This window comes from Schistocerca serialis, chromosome 12 (genome assembly GCF_023864345.2).
Source record: "Schistocerca serialis cubense isolate TAMUIC-IGC-003099 chromosome 12, iqSchSeri2.2, whole genome shotgun sequence".
Taxonomy (NCBI): Eukaryota; Metazoa; Arthropoda; class Insecta; order Orthoptera; family Acrididae; genus Schistocerca; species Schistocerca serialis.
Genome location: NC_064649.1, coordinates 85421442 through 85439575, shown reverse-complemented (window position 1 = coordinate 85439575; position 18134 = coordinate 85421442).

Sequence of the window (18134 nt, the reverse complement as noted above, 5' to 3'; positions counted from 1 at the left end):
CCATCACCAACATATGGCAACAAATTTAAGTAAAACCCTATCAGATAAAACTATACCCTCTGATTGACAGCTTTAGTTACTCCTTTTTTAGTATGGCAAATTACCGAAAAATACCATAAATTGTTTAGCATTGGATCGTGTAGTCTTCCGACACGTTTGGTTATTTGTGTAAGATGGAGCTGTTAACATCGGAATTCGCGAAATCTCGAGGCCTCAGTGGACCCGAAATTCAGTGTCATTAGTGGTATCGTTTCAGTGATGTGAGTGTTTCGTAGCTGTTTGAAAGCTTCCGGCTTTTTCACCGTGTTGAAGTGTACACACAGGGCTCGAGACATACATATGCATATCCCCTGTTAGTAGATCTGCCTCTACGACTCACCCGGCCTTGTGCATGTGAGCCTGCCTGACAGCTGATGTTAGGACACCTGGGGGCAGACAACCTTTCCATACTGTGACTTAAATAGCACTGCCTATTAGATGTTAAAAATTTTATGTGATCCACTAAAATGATCGACGACGAGCGCTATCGCCACTACCAACAATTCTCGTATTGTAATCGTCTTCTGTCGTCTTCTCTGTGGCCACACTGTGTAATCTTCCCTGCTACATTGTTGGGAACACCTAACAGCCATATTTCTCAGCATCTCGCCTCTAGCCGCACCTCTACACCATTTTCGAACAACACTACAGAACAATATAGAACGACTAAGTTTTATTTAACAATCACTATAACTACATAGTTCCTGAGGTATTTTATACCTAAATTTTATTTCAATGTCTTCTTTTAGTGCATGTAATTTGTCTGTAATATAAACATAAGTATATATTTTTTGTGATTTCAATGCAGTGAAAATGGAAGAACATTCCCAATAACAAAAATAAAATCGAGACCGAAACAAAATTCAATTCGAACCAAAAGTGGGGCCTTGTGTAAGCTAGGCCATATGTGAAGTGACAGACATGCTTACCACTAAGGTTATATATTTTACTTTGAAGGAATTGTAAGTATCTGGGAAACAGCATGGACATTTTCTTGTATTTCTGATTCTGGCACTATAGAAATATAGGAGTGAAGGCGACCACTGACTGAAGTGAAATTCATTAATTTTTTGATAGTACAGTATCTACTCTGTTACCGTGTTGCATTCGTGCATCTGAAGAAAAACAAAATTTACAAAGGGAAAATTGGAAGATATGGAATAATTTGTAACATAAGCACATACTTTTATGTTTTATTGTTAACGCTTCATCAGATCTGTAGCGTTGTGTGAACACACTGAATTAGAGCTGGCTGATGCTAAATTCCAGCTGCGAAATGATCTTGACAAATTGCAGTGCAATTGCCTGATATCACATGCTGCACTACGTTCAGTCTACGGAACTTGATGCAAAAGAATGAGAAAGCTCAGAAAAGTAACAGACCATACAAACAGGTAGGTAGAGTGTGTGTTATCTGTCTGTGCTGCAAAAATGCCACAAGAAAGTTGCAAATCTGTCCTGGAGGCACATTAACGTAGATCTGGTAAGCTGTCATCTGAATCACCCATGGCATTGGTTGTGTTGCTTATGTAGGATCACATACACGGTGCTCATAAATCACACACTGATCTCGTGATATGACATCCCTGTCCCAGATTCTCTGTTTTCCACCACACAGTCATGTTGCCCCAGCTTAAAAGCAGCATCTACGGCTTTTCAGTGTCCCAGTTGCTCTAGAGTTTACCTTTCTCATGTGCCTGTTGTCGATATTGTGGTCGTCTGCATCTACTATTGATATCTCGACTCATTTGTGAGTACAGTATGACACATGACAGCAACAATCTTCCGTGATAAGGGAATAATATTATTTTAGGCAATACGGATCATTTATTTTGTTGACCTCTTCATCAGGTGTTCTGATGTATCTTGTTTATCCGTTTCATGGTATATGAATATTTTTGTTTTATTAGTTTTTGTGCCGAATTAAGAAACTTGCCTAGAACTTATTGTAATAACGACCTTTCCCCTCAATTTAATTTTTTGTACCTGAGAAACCTATTAATCTTCCAAAAGTTCATTTCTAATATTACCTTTCTCCATATTTTTCTTTATCATGAATTATATTCTCTCTAGTCTCGTCATTTCAACAGTTTGATAATATGAATTTTATTGCTCTTTTCCCCGTTTATGAAAGTTAGTGATTTTTTGTTTATGGAAAATAATTTCTCTAAGACAAGAGATGGTTCAAGCATTAGCTACTCATGTGCGAATGCTACCTTCAAAAAGTCCGGTCAGAGCAATTTTCCTCTTCCGACATTCAGTATAGTAATTTATATAACGGAATTTGTTTCTTATTATAGATATGAAATTCATTTTGTGCTGCTATAAAATTAAGGTATTAGTATGGTTTTTTCATTACTTTTGTCCATATAATGTAGCAAATAGTATATTAGTGCCCTTTGCAGTACATATGATTATTTTACTTTTTATTTGTGAAAAAAATGTTCACAATACATGAAAATGTGCACTCAGGTGTACATTACTTCATAATGAATGTGTGATGAACTTTGGTCCGTTTTTTTATATCTTCTGTTTCACTGAAAGTGCTAAATATGAGCTCCCTTTTTTATTTTTCTGTAGGAAAAACTAAAAAATATAGAGACCTAGCTGCTCGAACTATGTAAGCAAATCTAATAGGTTACAAGTGAGACAGTAGTTACAACACTATGGGTAAGTGATAAGAGAGCCCAGGCATCTTCTTGCTGAGTAGGGTCTGAAGTATGTGAAGGTGCGAGGGGGGGGGGGGGGGGGAACCTATAGTCGCTTGCGGTGAGGGTGGGGGGTGTTACCGGCCAGAGGGCGGGAGTCTCTCCCCACAATCACCTTTAACACTGGAAGTGGTAGAGTATTATAGGCTGGAGTAAAATTCGCTCTCGATCTCAGGACATTCAAAACTTTGGTAGTTGCTGTCCCGCCATCCGCAAGCATCTGATGTAGACAAGCTGGGCGTATGCCGCGGATCAGCCAACAGGGCGCACTCGACAAGGACACGTGCCATCTGCAGCGGACTGCCGCAGCTGCAGTGTGGAGGATCCTCCTGACGCAGAAGGAACTCATGTGAGTATCGTGTGGTCGACGCCCACTTGCCACAACCTAACGGCATCTTTCTGAGGTACCTGGGAAGATGGGTGACAGCTTCGTGGACATGTCGGCCGCTTTCAACTTGTTTTGGGTCATAGCAGCCAGCCATTCCAATTCCCACAGCCTCCAAATATTGTGTCGATATTGTAAGCCTGCGTCTGTGCCTAGTATCCTGATATGAGGTTGATCACTTGTAGTTGCATCCTTAGCTAGACGGTCGGCGAGTTGATTTCCTGGAATGCCTATGTGGCTCTGTGTCCATATGAAGGCAACTCCCTATCCAGAGCAGTAGGTGTCATCCAGTATGTCCTGGGTGATGGCGACCAAAATTTTAAGGATACCACCATGTTACACCTTTTAAGCAACTCGTGCGTCTCCACAGATGAGAAAGTTCGTCGACGTCTGGGATTTGACCTACCGCAAAGCCTGAGTGATGGCAACAAACTCTGCAGTGAGTACTTCTCGTGTCCCTGTGCATGCGCAAAATGTGTATCTTAACCTGTCTTCGACTTTCGATCCGTCTATGTAGATGCATATCGACATAGTACAATGGTGGAGAATTGAAATGAACACGTGTCTGAGAAGGATAGCACCAGCGCCCTTCTAGGGGCCACGAAAGAGGTCCATCTGTATCAGAGGACACCGCACAGCCCACGAGGTGTGTCGTAGAGCTGTAGGAACACCGACTGACAGAGGCTGCTGGAGCTCTTTTCAGTATAATACCGAGTCGGAACCGGACTGGTCTTCCCAGTTTTGCGAGATTCGCTGACAGTCTGGACTGTTGGTTGTGGAACAGATTTGAGTGGCACGTATGTGTAGGCACGTGACTGATGGTGGCAGGGTAACTTGCTAGAAGCTGATGCCATTTAACCTACAGCGGTGGGACACTCGCTTCGACCAGGAGGCTGTCACCAGGGCTCTTTAGGAAGACCACCGTTGCCAGCCGCAAGCTAGTGTGGTGGTCCAGCAAGCTCAGTAAAGACGGTAATGCCGACCCACAGTTAACACATTCAGAGTCGAAGCAGGTTAAAATTAGGACTTTGTAAAATTTCCGAAGAACTGTTGGGTCTGTAGTCCACGAGGAATGGCTAAGAGAGCAGAGCTTTCAGCTTTTGCATGTAGGTTAACCTTGAGCAACAGTCCTGAGTCGACAAAAATACCCAGAATTAAAAGCAATTTGTGTAAGGTCTTATGGGGCCAAACTGCAGTGGTCATCGGTCCCTAAGCCTACACACTACATAATGTAAGTAACTTACGCTATAAAAACGCGCGTGCACACTCACGCCAGAGGGAGGACTAACCTCGGTCGGGGGGAGCCGCACGCAATATCAAAAGCCGGCTACCCAGTCTTAATGTGGAGTCCAGTAACGGCCGGAATACAGTCTGTTGCATTTCAAAGATAATCCCGCTATTTGACTTTGATCAAGAGTTTATGTAATGGACTTATGTACCACAAAGTATATAGGATTTCGAACATTCGGTGGTCGACGTTTCCTCTAGTACCTGCTTCAATAAATGGTCAAAATCACAAAGTTTTCACTTCTAAAGGAACTTATTTCACTCTCAAAGAATCATCGAATAACCAAATGCTAATGTTAGTGTTCCAATTCGAGAAGGTCCTACAGAAGTTCTATCTTCCATTACACCACAAGAGTAACTTTGCAACGTATACGAAATTACGTATGCCGTGGGAACAGTCGACACCGATCATAAGGATGTCCCTCACAGACACACGAACAGGGCCACTGCACGCACTGCTTCAATAACAGCGAGATTAATATTACCAGCTTGAAAACAATTTCCTTATTGCTGTAGCAGAAGTAGTAGTTTGCTTCGCGAATTACGACATTTGTAATGGCTGACGACCCCGACTGTCCCTGCTGCTCCTTATCCATTACCCAGTCGTCCAGTTGTTGCTTGAACTGCTGGGTTCTCTCTTGGAACTTTCGTTCCATTCGCCCTTCACACCCAGACGCTAATTACGTGTTCGTCTTCGAAGGGAAATTATGAAGAGAATCTTTGGGCCTGTCCAGGAAAGGAGCTCGTGGAAACGTAGACAGATCCAAGATTTTTATGAGCTGATGCAACTGAACATCGTTCAAAAACTGAAAGCGCGGGAAATAAGATTAGCACGCCATATTGCTAGGAAACAAGGCACCTCTAGGGAAAAAGCCATACATATGGAAAGACCTGTTGGTACTCTACCCAAAGCGATGGATGAGCTACATGAAGACCTGTGCCAGCTCTGAGTCCGTAACAAATGGATCCAAAGTGCACAAGGACGGCATCTATGGAGGAACATTGTGAGATCGGCACATCACCTATAGGGTTCTCGATCACCGATTTGATGATGATGCGAGGTAAGCAACAACGGTGCAGTAACAGGTTGCACCATAATGAATTGTTTATTAAGAAACAATTATTTTCCAAAAAAACCTGGAAGCTGTAGGACATTTTATCTGGAAAAATTGTGAGGCTTGTCACAAATAGCAGTAAAAGTGATGACAAACGAACGGGGCGGAAATTGTCTAAATATCTGCAAGGCACAGATTTCGTAACACAGTTCGTGGCTTCAAGCTATTCCTAAGTCTGCAGATCTGAGAAAGTAGTGGGTGTTTAAATTCCACCAAGTGCGACTTCGCGACAGATGTTTGATACTCTTCATGCTATTAATTATTTCATGAACTAAATGAGTGATTTCAAAAAGTCATACACGAACGTTTGATAGGCTCAAAGGTCACAAAACAGTGACAATAAGCTATCCCGTCAATATTTTACTTTTATGGTCAATTAGTTACTCCCATGAATCTAACCTCCATTAACAACGACGTATTAAAAGCTTCAAGCCATTCGCGGGGTGATGCTTCTAATTTCCAACAAGAAAATGGAATTAATCATTCGCTGAAGTCAAGTTTGAACTTACCGAGCTGTTTCTGCATGCGATGTACGAGTTTAACGACAGCGACTATAAGGGTGAAGCGACCTACCGAAGTTCTCTATATTGTACTCGTAATTTGGTTCTGTGCATCTAACGGCAGGTTCCTACCTGTGTCAGCTGATGTTTTGAAAATGAAGCATTTAGAAATGCCTAACTGTCTTACACGCTATATACCAAGTTGGCGACTTATGACGACCTCACCGACAGTTGGAATGAGATGTTGGCCGGACGTGGCGCGTATGCTGCCGACCCGTATTGTTTTGACTGCAGTAATACCCGTGCACCCGAAGAGAACTTTCCAATGCCCGAGTCCAGCAGAACACTGAAACTGACAGTACTGCCTGGGAGTAAATTGGCCAAGAGTCAACGAGCTTTCTGCTGAGTGCATTGTACCTTGCTCCAAGTTCTCTGAGGACAGCTGGAAATGGTATCCATTTGAGAAGATCGCCATTTATCTCCAGAAAGCAACCAAAATTTACCACCAGACTGAGGCTCCTGCTCACACAGGATTTTGGTCTGAAGATGACGACAGGCGTGGTCGAAACCGGTTAGCAGAGTAAATAAATTTGTGACCAAGACTGATTTTAATAGTAACTACGAGTAATGACATTGATCACCCTCTGCTCTCACGATGTATACGAAAGTAACCAAAATTCAGATTGTCGCATCGCACTATTACCAAGGAGTGGAATAACGCAGGCACTTATCTGGAGGACTGCATCCAGCAAGACACCAAATAAGAATAGGTAACGCGGGAGGTAAGGAGCCGTTTTCTTAATTTTAGTACGCCACAATACCGTAAATTGGAGTAAATAAGCGATATGAGGACGTAGTCCCTGATATATGGATTTCTCTGAACAGTGCAAGCGAATAGCTAACCTACAGAATAATGATTTTTTACAGTTTTAGGTGGGAGAAAGGAGACTCAACAATTCGACCGCTGGCTAGAGCTGTGTGATTTTTTAAGGTAACCCAGCGCAAGCAGAGGCAGGAGACACGATACATACTACTATGTGGAGCACAGACCCAAAGACTACGTTTCACGACAGAGACGAAATGACACTGATCTGCTTTCCGCGGGATACCTCAGTGACATTTTTCTCTCACAGACTTATCGCTCCATGTGACAGCTTGAATTGGCAAACGAGTCCCAGTGGTATCCCTCTGTACCACCAGCAGCCTTCTTGTCAACACGAACAGTTATTGTTACATTATCTGGCGACATGAGCTGGTTAACAAGGAAAAAAGTTGTAGTATCTTAAATTCACTTACGCTCACAAATAACTGGACTGACAGGCATAGTTGCATAGCTAACTTCATTTCGCTTTCCGGTATGATTGCTGTTATCCACCCTCCCTTTTTACGTGTAATTGCTGTTATCAACCCATGGCTATGTGGTGCTGAATTACTAACACTTGAAAGTTCACTATTACTGACGCTACCTCCTTGGTAAGCAGCGTTGCCAAATTTGAACTATTTTACTGTCAATATCCAGGATTCAATACTTGGACCAGAACTCTTTTCAACAGCATTCATTAAAATTCGTTGCCTAAAATTTTATTGAGCGCCTGAATGCTTGGGGGAGCCAACTGCCTCTCAGTAGCCCGACTGAGGTATTATGTCAGACCACGAGGGCTCAGCCCGATTGCCACTTCGTAACTTAACGTCCTCGAATGACTTATGAAACCAATCATGAGTGCTCTAAATGTGGCCAGCTAAATGCTTCATACACTTCTGGCAGCTTACGAGACATCGATATCTTCAGCTCATTAGAAGTAACAACTGTTATTGACCACAAATTTCAAGAAATGCAGCAGTTTTGTCCTTGAGTGCAGGAAGAATAGCTATGAAGGCTTAAAAATACTGTATTCCTAATATGACAGTAAAGATAATTAACTACACAGGAGAAACTGTTGTACTCTTCACTCACTATGTTAGACAGATGTCTCATTGAAGTTCAAAAGGAAAAAAATCATCAGAATGTTCATTTTTGTTCACGGAATAATGTCATGAATCATAGGGGAAAATGTGCATCGACGCACAGTGCATCAACCTATTTTGATACAGGCGGTACTTATTGTCTTCGCTTTCAATGTAACCAACAATTCAAGTCATTCAGTATCTGTTGGCAGTGTTATGAATTACCGTGTCCGTAGACACATCAGAAAGAAGCGAATACCAGCGTGAAAGTGTATGCTAGAGGTACACCGATGGCAGTTTTGATTTACGGACGTTACACTCAACCAAGCCCATGCAACTGGACATCTTCACGCAATACAACTCGCAGGAGTTGTCAGTTTAGTCCAGAAGGAATACATTTCCGGTCGTGTTCCTCGAAACGTCAATGCCTTTCCAGTTATTCTAAGGCTGTCAGCGCGCTACAGGGAGCAGGTCTGTACAAGGTGAGTTGGACAAGGTCGCCAACAAATTGAAAATCCCACGAGATTTCAAGCAATCCCTGCGTTGCAGCGTATTACAGATACCGACAGGGTACTGGAAGACTCTGCGAAGGGCCACTGGAGATGCAGTGACGAATCATACTAAGTTACGAAGAGGGCTTTACCACCTGGACATTCTGTTCCAGCATCCTGCTTGACATCCTGCAGCATGTATGTCTCGCGAAGCCTGGACATTGACGTAACGGAATCGCCGGCAGAATTCTGAACTGAACCCCAGTAACATCTCCGTAAACTTTTCCGGATCATGCCACACGGGTGCAGTGCTCTGAAACGCCGAAGGAGGGCATAATTTTTACGGAGTCCAACACTGAAAGTTTAATGACGAGGATCTTTCCACTTTGAAATGTTATGTAAAAGATCGAGGACGTTATGATGCTTTGTTGCTTACTTCATTGTTGAGACCTGAAGGTATGATTTAGGACTGTACCCAGTCTTCAGTTATTGCTCAATGGAGTAAGGGAGACGGCCAAAGCCATTTTACCCTCCTTTTGAACAGTATAATTAGTTGATGTGACTATTTTTCCATTAATTACTTGTTCAATGTTAATCTAGTTTCTTCTTTGTAATAATTAGCAGTGGGAGTGTTACCTTTCTGGAACTTTAGGAAACTTTATGTACCACAGATTGCAAAGCTTCATAGTTGAAAAGTAGCAGTTAGCCGGCATGATTTTCTCCTACAGGAGTTATGTTGACACCACCATTGTATTGAATGGAACCGATATTTAACGAAATGAATATGCGACTAATTTTGAGTGACTAATGTGATGTTGGGAATGAATTTGAAAACTGGGGAATGTACTTCCTGGCTTTAGAAATGTGTTACAGTTGAGCGAGTTTTTCGAAAGCCACAACAAACGTTCTCAGATAGAAGCCAGTTCCTGGCAATTTAGCTGTGTGCCAATCATCGATTCCCAAAAGTATCTAAGGAGATTGAAGGAAAGACTGCAATGGTTGGAGATGGCAATACAGTTTTATTTGCGAGAGAATAGTGCACACAGTGGAAGATGAGAGATAAGAGGAAGACAGATTGCGTAGATGATGGTTTGAGGGAGGAAGATGGGTGAGAAATAGTAGTATAGAGCGAAGTAAAATCGAACAGCCATTCCAAGAACACTGAATCTGCATGAATGGGAAAAGGCAGAGGCGAAGGAGATTAACATGAAGCGTAAGAGGAACAAAGACACCTCACAAACTATTTTAACAAATGTGCAGGAAGGAGAGGAAGTTATATTGTGACCAAGCTTATAGCTGACGTCTTAAGTATTGGAGGCTATGCTGACCTTGACATGCTGAACTTCTCTCTCACAAGTGTATCACAACGTGTGAAGCAACTAATGGAAGTTACCACAGATTTTAAAATCGTAAGGGTTCGTTTACGACTCTTACACCTTCCAAATAACAGTCTTTATTTGCCACTATTCTGGATTGCTGTTGCGCAGTCTGAACGTCGTCCATGTTCTCAATTAATCCTATCTGCTAAAGATCAAACAAGAGCGGAACGTTTATTACCGCGATATGGTAGTGTGTGTGTGTGTGTGTGTGTGTGTGTGTGTGTGTGTGTGTGTGTCACTGAAATGACACAGCAATTTCGTGAGAAGCTACAGTCACACCAGAGAACACCTTTGTTTCATAGGTGTCCGCCCCAAATTCTGTCACCAAGATTTTCCTCCGAAGGCGGAACAGCTACACAGGGAGAAACTATGATCTTAAAATGAGGGGTACAGTGCTCACACAAACATGAAAGTGACTTTTTCCACACATTGTACTTTCGTTATAACAATTTCCCACTATTATCATTCGTTTAATTAGGTATAATTCTAGTGTTAGTTATAATTTTTCCTTTAATTGTTTTATTCTTCAGAATCCAGTATAGTCGTTACTTCACCCTTACTTCACTACTCTCATAGGTCTGATTCCAATGATTAAGTTTCTGTAAATGTACTACTTTACTCATTAGCAACACAATCCTTGATATACTGTTTTCTCCATCATCCTTTTACATTATTGCTCTACTTCACAATCATTTTTGTGGTTGTTTCCTGTTACATTATTATTTTCTTCCATTACGTATTTACCCGTACCTTAACATCTCACTGTCTCTCCATGTATTGTCGATCTCTGTATGATTCACGCACTCAGTACTGCCACAGTGTCTCTGGACCCACGTGCCCACCCTTTAACCTCATCTCCCCTCCCTGCTGCCTTCAGATTCGTTTGAGCAGTTACCAGCGGGCTCACGCGCATGCGCAGAGCTGAAGTCGCGTATGAGCAGTGTTTTCTCCCGCCTTCAGGCTGCTTTAAGTGGGGCTGCCTGCTGTATGAGCAGTAGCAGCAACCTGCCAGACGCTACACTGAAAAAATGTTTCTGGCGCAGCCAAGCAGCGTGATTCGCTCATCCACAGCGGTGTGTGAGTTGGAGTGGGGGCAGACTTCACGTGTGTGTTTACTCTTCATTCTTTTCGAATGATGTTGTGGCAGTATTTCTGCTCTCTTGCTGCTTACGCTGCATCGTCGTGAATTGTAAGGTAAGCATTTTATTTATTGTAGTATGAAGTCACCTTTACTAAGCCAAGTGCGAAGGAATTTCATGTGGTTGAAACTTGAAATTTATTAATAGTATTTATTCCAGATGTCCAGCGAATCTGAATCAGATTTTGTGTGTAGCGATGAGGAGCTGGAAATGTTCCAACCGCAGTAGAGACAAAGGATCGAAAATTATGTAGAGAATGTGGTGCCACACTATAGTGACAGGGAATTTGTATAACATTTTCAGGTGCGGCGTCACGTGGCAGATCTTAGCGAAAGGTTTACGAATTCAAGATTCTATAATTATCAGGCAGGCGGAAATGGTATCTGCTCCCACTGCACCACATCTTTATGTTTTTGTGCTTTGCTGGCCACGAAGCTGCAGGTTGCAGGGATGTCACACATAGGTTCAGTATCTGTATTTCTTCTCTGCTATGTGTTATACAGATAGTTACTAACGTCATCAGTGATTTATGGAGATAAGTTATAAAGTGGACGTCTGCTGAAGAAAGGGTAGAGATTGAAGCCCATTCCTGGGGAAATGTGCGAATGGAGCAATCGACAGTACACACATTAGAACTGATAGTCCTCAGAAAGATCCCCAGTCGTATATGAATAGGAAGAATTATTTTTCTATTCAACTGCAAGTAGTTTCTGATGATAATCGACGGATCAGATACTTATTCGTCGCCTATCCAGGCTCTGTGCATGACAGGAGAGTGTTCACAACATCCACACACTACCAAATGCTCGAAGAAAAGTGTGGAGATTTTCATCATTTGGGTGGCAGTGCCTATCCGTTCAGAAATACAGGGCATTTGTCCAGAGTGCAATGTGACTTCATATGGCACTCTCAAAAAAAAAAGCACGCGTGTTGTAGAACACTGCTTTGGTCTGTTGAAGCACCGTTTTAGAGAATTGTAACACTTGAAATTGAGGAGTGTGAAAGAGATGGCGCACTTCATCCGAGCGTGCTGTGTGCTTCACAATCTCGCCGTGGAAGATAACTTGGAGTTAGGAGACAACGAAGGTACATACAGCAATAACTATCATTTCATTGTTTTACTACATCCACAATTTTGTAAACGCTACTGACATAAGCTTAATATTCATATAACTGAATTCTTGTGAGTGTATTCAAGTATCTGATCCACACAGGTGAAGATGATGAACCAGTAGTTGGCTTTTACATTTGCTGCTGGACTGCAATTAAGGTTCCTCTTGGTAATGCTACTTGTCATCCCTGTTGTAAAAGCAGCACCAGATGCCCCATCACCAACATATGGATACAAATTTAAGGAAAACCGTATCGGATAAAACTATGCCCTCTGATTAACAGCTTTAGTTACTCCTTTTTTAATATGGCGAACTACCGAAAAAGGCCATAAATTGTTTAGCATTGGATAGTGTAGTCTTCCGACACGTTTTGTTATTTGTTCAAGATGCAGCTGTTAACATCGGAATTCGCGAAATCTCGAGGCCTCAGTGGACCTGAAATTCAGTGTCGTTAGTAGTATCGTTTCAGTGATGTTAGTTTGTTTCGTAGCTGTTTGAAAGCTTCCAGCTTTTTCACCGTGTTTAAGTGTACACACAGGGCTCGAGACATACATATGCATATCCCTGTGAGTAGATGTCTCATCGACTGACCCGGCCTTGTACATGTGAGCCTGCCCAGCAGCTGACGTTAGAACACCTCGGGCAGTCAGCCTTTGCATACTCTGACCTAAATAGCACTGCCCATTAGAACTGTGTTAAGAATTTTATGTGAACCATTAAGATATCCGACGAAGAGCGCTATCACCACTGTTAACAATTTTCGTATTCTAATCGTCGGCTGTCTTATCTGTGGGCGCACTTTGTGATCTTCTCTGCTGCTCGGTTGGAAACACCTGACTGACCACATTTCTCAGCATCTCGCCTCTGGCCACACCTCTGCACCATTTTCGAACAACACTACATAAAATTGTAAAACCACTGACTTATTTAACCATCACTATACAGATCGTGAATATTATATTTATACGGGTTAGGCAAAAATCTACATCTTACTATGATGTCAACCATAACATAATTTGGCCTGTTAAAGGTTTTCAGTTTTGTAACTACGTAGTTCTTCAGGTATTTTATACCTAAATTTTCTTTCAATATCTTCTTTTAGTGCATGTAATTTCTAATATAGTGAACATATATACTTATTTTTTATTTTTGCTTTATTTCAATGCAGTGGAAATGGAAGAACATTTCCAATAACAAAAATAAAATCAAGTGCGAAACAAAATTCAATTCGAACTAAAAGTGGGGCCTTGTGTAAGCTAGGCCATATGTCAAGTGACAGTGGTAAGTATGTTAAGGTTATATATCTTACTTTGAAGGAACTGGAAGTCTCTGGGAAATAGCATTGGACATTTTCTTGTGTATCTGTTGTGGCACAATAGAAATATAGAAGTGAAGGCGACCACTGACTGAAGTGAAATTTATGAAGTTTCTTGAAAATACCTACTCTCTTCGCACATGCAGGAACGCAACATGGTAACAAAATTTACTGAGGGAAAATTGGAAGATATGGTTTAACTTAACAATAGAACATACAAGTACGTGCATATGTTAACTCTTCATAACATCTGTAGCGTTGTGTCAACTGACGAAATAGACCTGCCTGATGCTAAATTCCAGTTGTGAAATGATCTTGCAAAATTCCAGTACGGGTGCCTGAAATTACAAGCTGGAATATTTTCAGTCTAGGGAACTCTACGGAAAAGAATAGAAACGGTCTGAAAAGTAACAGACCATAGAAATAGGTAGGTAGTCTGTGTGTTAGTGCCTTGTATGGTTTGGTAGTTTTTTACCCTAAGTTGTACAATCCTGGATCTGTCTGTGCTGCAAAGTGCCACAAGAAGAAAGTCTATCCTGGAGGCAGTGTAACGTATATACGGTAAGCTGTCATCCGAACACCCATGGCATCAGTTGTGCTGCTTATGTAGGATCACATAAACGGTGCTCATAAATCATACAGTGACCTTGTGGTATGATCATGTCCCAGGTTCTCTGTTTTCCACCACACAGTCATGTTGCCACAGCCTAAAAGCAGCATCTACGGCTCTTCTGTGTCCCAGTTGCTATCGAGTTTACCTTTCTCATGTGCCTGTTGTTGATATTGTGGTCGTTTAAAACTACTATTGATATCTCGACTCATTTGTGAGTACAGTATGACAAATGATCCATATTGCCTCAACGTGAAAGACCGTTCTTGTCATGTAATTTGTTTACCACTTCATCGGCTGTTCTCATATATCTTTATTATCTGTTTCATGGTATATGAGTATTTTTGTTTGATTAGTTTTTGTGCTGAAATAAGAAACTTGCCTAGAACTAATCTTAATAATGACCTTTGCCTCAATTTAGATTTTTTGAACCCGAGTAACCTATTAATATTCTAAAATTTCATTTCTAATATTACCTTTCTCCATATTTTTCTTCATCATGAATTATATTCTCTCTAGTCTTATGAATTTGCTTTTTCATTGCTCTTTTTCCCCTTTATTTTCCGTAAACATAAAAATTACAATTTTTTTGTAAATTTTCTAAGGCAGATGGTTCAATTACCAGCTACCCATGTGCAACTACTATCTTAAAAAGGAAAAAGTCCAATCAGAGAATTTTTCCTCTACTGACAATGAGTATAGTAATCTATGTTGATGGAATTTATGCTTTATTATAGATATGACATTCATTTTGTGCTGCTATAAAATTAAATTATTTATATGTTTTTCATTACTTTTGTCCATATAATGTAGCGAAAGAATATTAGTGCCCTTTTCAGTTCATATAATATTTTACTTTTTAAGTCACTTGTTAAAAATGAAAATGTGCACTCAGGTGTAAATTAGTTTATAATGAATGTGTGACGCTGGCAACTGGGGTGAAATTGGGTGCCACTGACATCAAAAACTGCTGACCCCTGGGCTTTCTTCATGTATCGACACCTTGCCATTGAAGTTCGCCTTTACACTACTACAGTGAACTTCAGTAACGATGAAGAACGAGCGGCTGAATTGGAATTCCTGTCGTTTATTCTTGCTACCAGTTTTGACACCAAATGGAGTCATCTTCAGGCCTCAAGCGTGAACTGCCATTCACAACCATTCATGTGTTGTGAATGGCGTGTTACTCTTGGGGCCTGAGGATATCAAGGGAACTGGTAGCCAGATTGAACGACATCGATTCCAACACAGCCACAGGCTTTTATACTGTTCAAGTACTTCATGTCTGTCTGAAGTGATGGGTTACCAGCGACATTACAGACTAAGTTCGTAGGTATCTTTGTATTGAAGTTCAAAATTATGGCCAGAGTATTACTTTTTCCGTTGCTTAGTGTGGTTTTAGTTCCTCAGTCACGTATTTATGTTGTATGAGAAATTTTGCACAGGCCATAGAGGCTCTCCTTTCTGTTAGTGCCTTCTACTGTTTATCCAGTTCATGTAACCACTTGAAAATAACCTAAGGTCTAAGCTGTTCCAGTGGATACTGTAATAAATAGCACTGTCGATGGCCAAATTCGTACGACACTGATCCTACAACAAATGTTTAATGGGAAGTTTACCACCTGTGAAGTGCGAGCGCACGAGAAGTGCGAGCGCACGAGAAGTGCGAGCGCACGAGAAGTGCGAGCGCACGAGAAGTGCGAGCGCACGAGAAGTGCGAGCGCACGAGAAGTGCGAGCGCACGAAAAGTGCGAGCGCACGAGAAGTGCGAGCGCACGAGAAGTGCGAGCGCACGAGAAGTGCGAGCGCACGAGAAGTGCGAGCGCACGAGAAGTGCGAGCGCACGAGAAGTGCGAGCGCACGAGAAGTGCGAGCGCACGAGAAGTGCGAGCGCACGAGAAGTGCGAGCGCACGAGAAGTGCGAGCGCACGAGAAGTGCGAGCGCACGAGAAGTGCGAGCGCACGAGAAGTGCGAGCGCACGAGAAGTGCGAGCGCACGAGAAGTGCGAGCGCACGAGAAGTGCGAGCGCACGAGAAGTGCGAGCGCACGAGAAGTGCGAGCGCACGAGAAGTGCGAGCGCACGAGAAGTGCTAACAACTAACAAGTCAGGAATGGAGATTAAAACGTTTTGTACTTAACTGTGACATTGTTTTTATCCAGTTGCACAGGAAATCAGACAACGCTGTTAACAAGCAATGGGAAGAAATAAGGAACTGTAACTAGAGCAGGTGAAGAAATTCTAGGAGACAAAAAGCTAACTAAGAAAAATTGGATCAATGAGACATGTGAACAAGCTGTGAAGGCCAGGAAGAGATAAAGGGCGGTACACATCCTTGACAGAATGTGCGGAACATCAGGAAGCACTCAAAACCTCACGAATAGAAAGGAATAGGATTCTGAGAACAGAAAAAAGAAAGTTCATGAACAATATGAGTGATGAAATCGAAAAAGCAAATACAGTTTCAGACAGCAGGAGAATGTTCCAGATGTTGGAACATGCGAGGAATGGTCAGAGAAACTAAACTTCAGTTATTGATGATGAGAATGGAAATATGCTAACATACAAGAACAAAATTCTTAATAGGTGTAGAGAATATTTTGGAGAGTTATTAAATGCTGAAGATACATGGAGTGCCTTTCCACATGAGAACAATACAAAGGTTCAAGGAGAAACCGCAAACATAACTCAAGATGGAGAAAGAGCAATGAGGAAACAGAAGGATAATAAGGTACCAGGAAAAGATACGGTAACGGCAGAGATGTTGAAGGCAGGAGAAGGAACTCTTCAGAAAGAGCTATACAATCTCATTAGGAATCCCAGAGGAGTGGAAATCACCTGCCACCATCCCACTGCATCAAAAGAACAGTAATAGAGATTGTACGAAGTACAGAGCCATTTCTGTCTTATTTGTACCTTATGAAGTTTTATCTTTAATAATAGTTGAGAAACTTAATACATTTGCAAAATATGTTGTAGGAATTCCCAGGCAGGCTTCCAGGAAGTACGATCGATCATCAATCGAATATTCAGCACGAGACAAATCTGGGGAAAGTGCTGGGGATTCAACCATCTGTTGTGGTAACGTTCGTGGCCTGCTCAAAGGGTTGTGACAGTATCCTCAGGTTCAGTATATATAACATCCTGAGGGAGCTTAGTATACGCATTACGTTAATAAATGTGGTCAAGGTGTGCACAGCAGAGATGAAAGCCAAAGTCAAATACCGAGGGGAGTTGTCCAAGGAGTTCCAGATCAGAACAGGTGAGAGACAAGGTGGTATTTCACTACTATTCGACCTGGTCCCAAAGAAAGTAATCCGAGAAATAAAGAGGAAAAAAAGTGGTGACACTAAGTGGTAGGACAGATTTATTGTGTTATGCAGAAGACAGCGCAGTTCTAGCAGAATCAGTGGAAGAGACAGCAGAAACTGTAGAGGACCTAGCCCAAGGTACAAGAAAGTTCGGTGTACAGATTAATACCGGAAAGACTGAGGTCATGGAGGTATAAATAGAAGTCCCTATTGACATCCCATTAAAGGCAAGGATATCGATATTTGCTTAAGTGGAAAATCTTGAATACCTAGGCACACTGTTCAACAGGCGAAATAATTTGAAACAGGGAAAAAAACCGACGTATTCTGAATGGGTCAAAAACTGATTTCAGTATAAAGCAGATATCATCCAAGAATGTCACTTAAGACAGAACTGAAGACCTACTATGCCATTAAAGTGCCGGTATTATTGTATGGGACCTAAGCCTGAAGCCCAACAAGGAAACTTGGGTCTTTGAAAGAATTATTACGACAACGGGCTTTATGCCAGTCCATGAAGGGAGTGTAATATCCCTTCGCTCTGCTAGCTACTGGATGTGAACAGATCGGTTCAACAACCTTCCTATCGTTATTGGTTTAATGTTGGTATATATCGCGAGGTGGTGCGTTTCGTCTGCGTGAGCGACATTGTTATTCCTTTACTCCGCATTGCTCCATGGCGAGTGAAAGAAAGTAAGAAAATCGGAATGTGAGAGGACTCTCACCAACCCCCACACCCGAGGGAGGAGTCGAACCTCCGACGTGGGGGAGCGTTAGGACCGTGACAAGGCGGCCTGGGC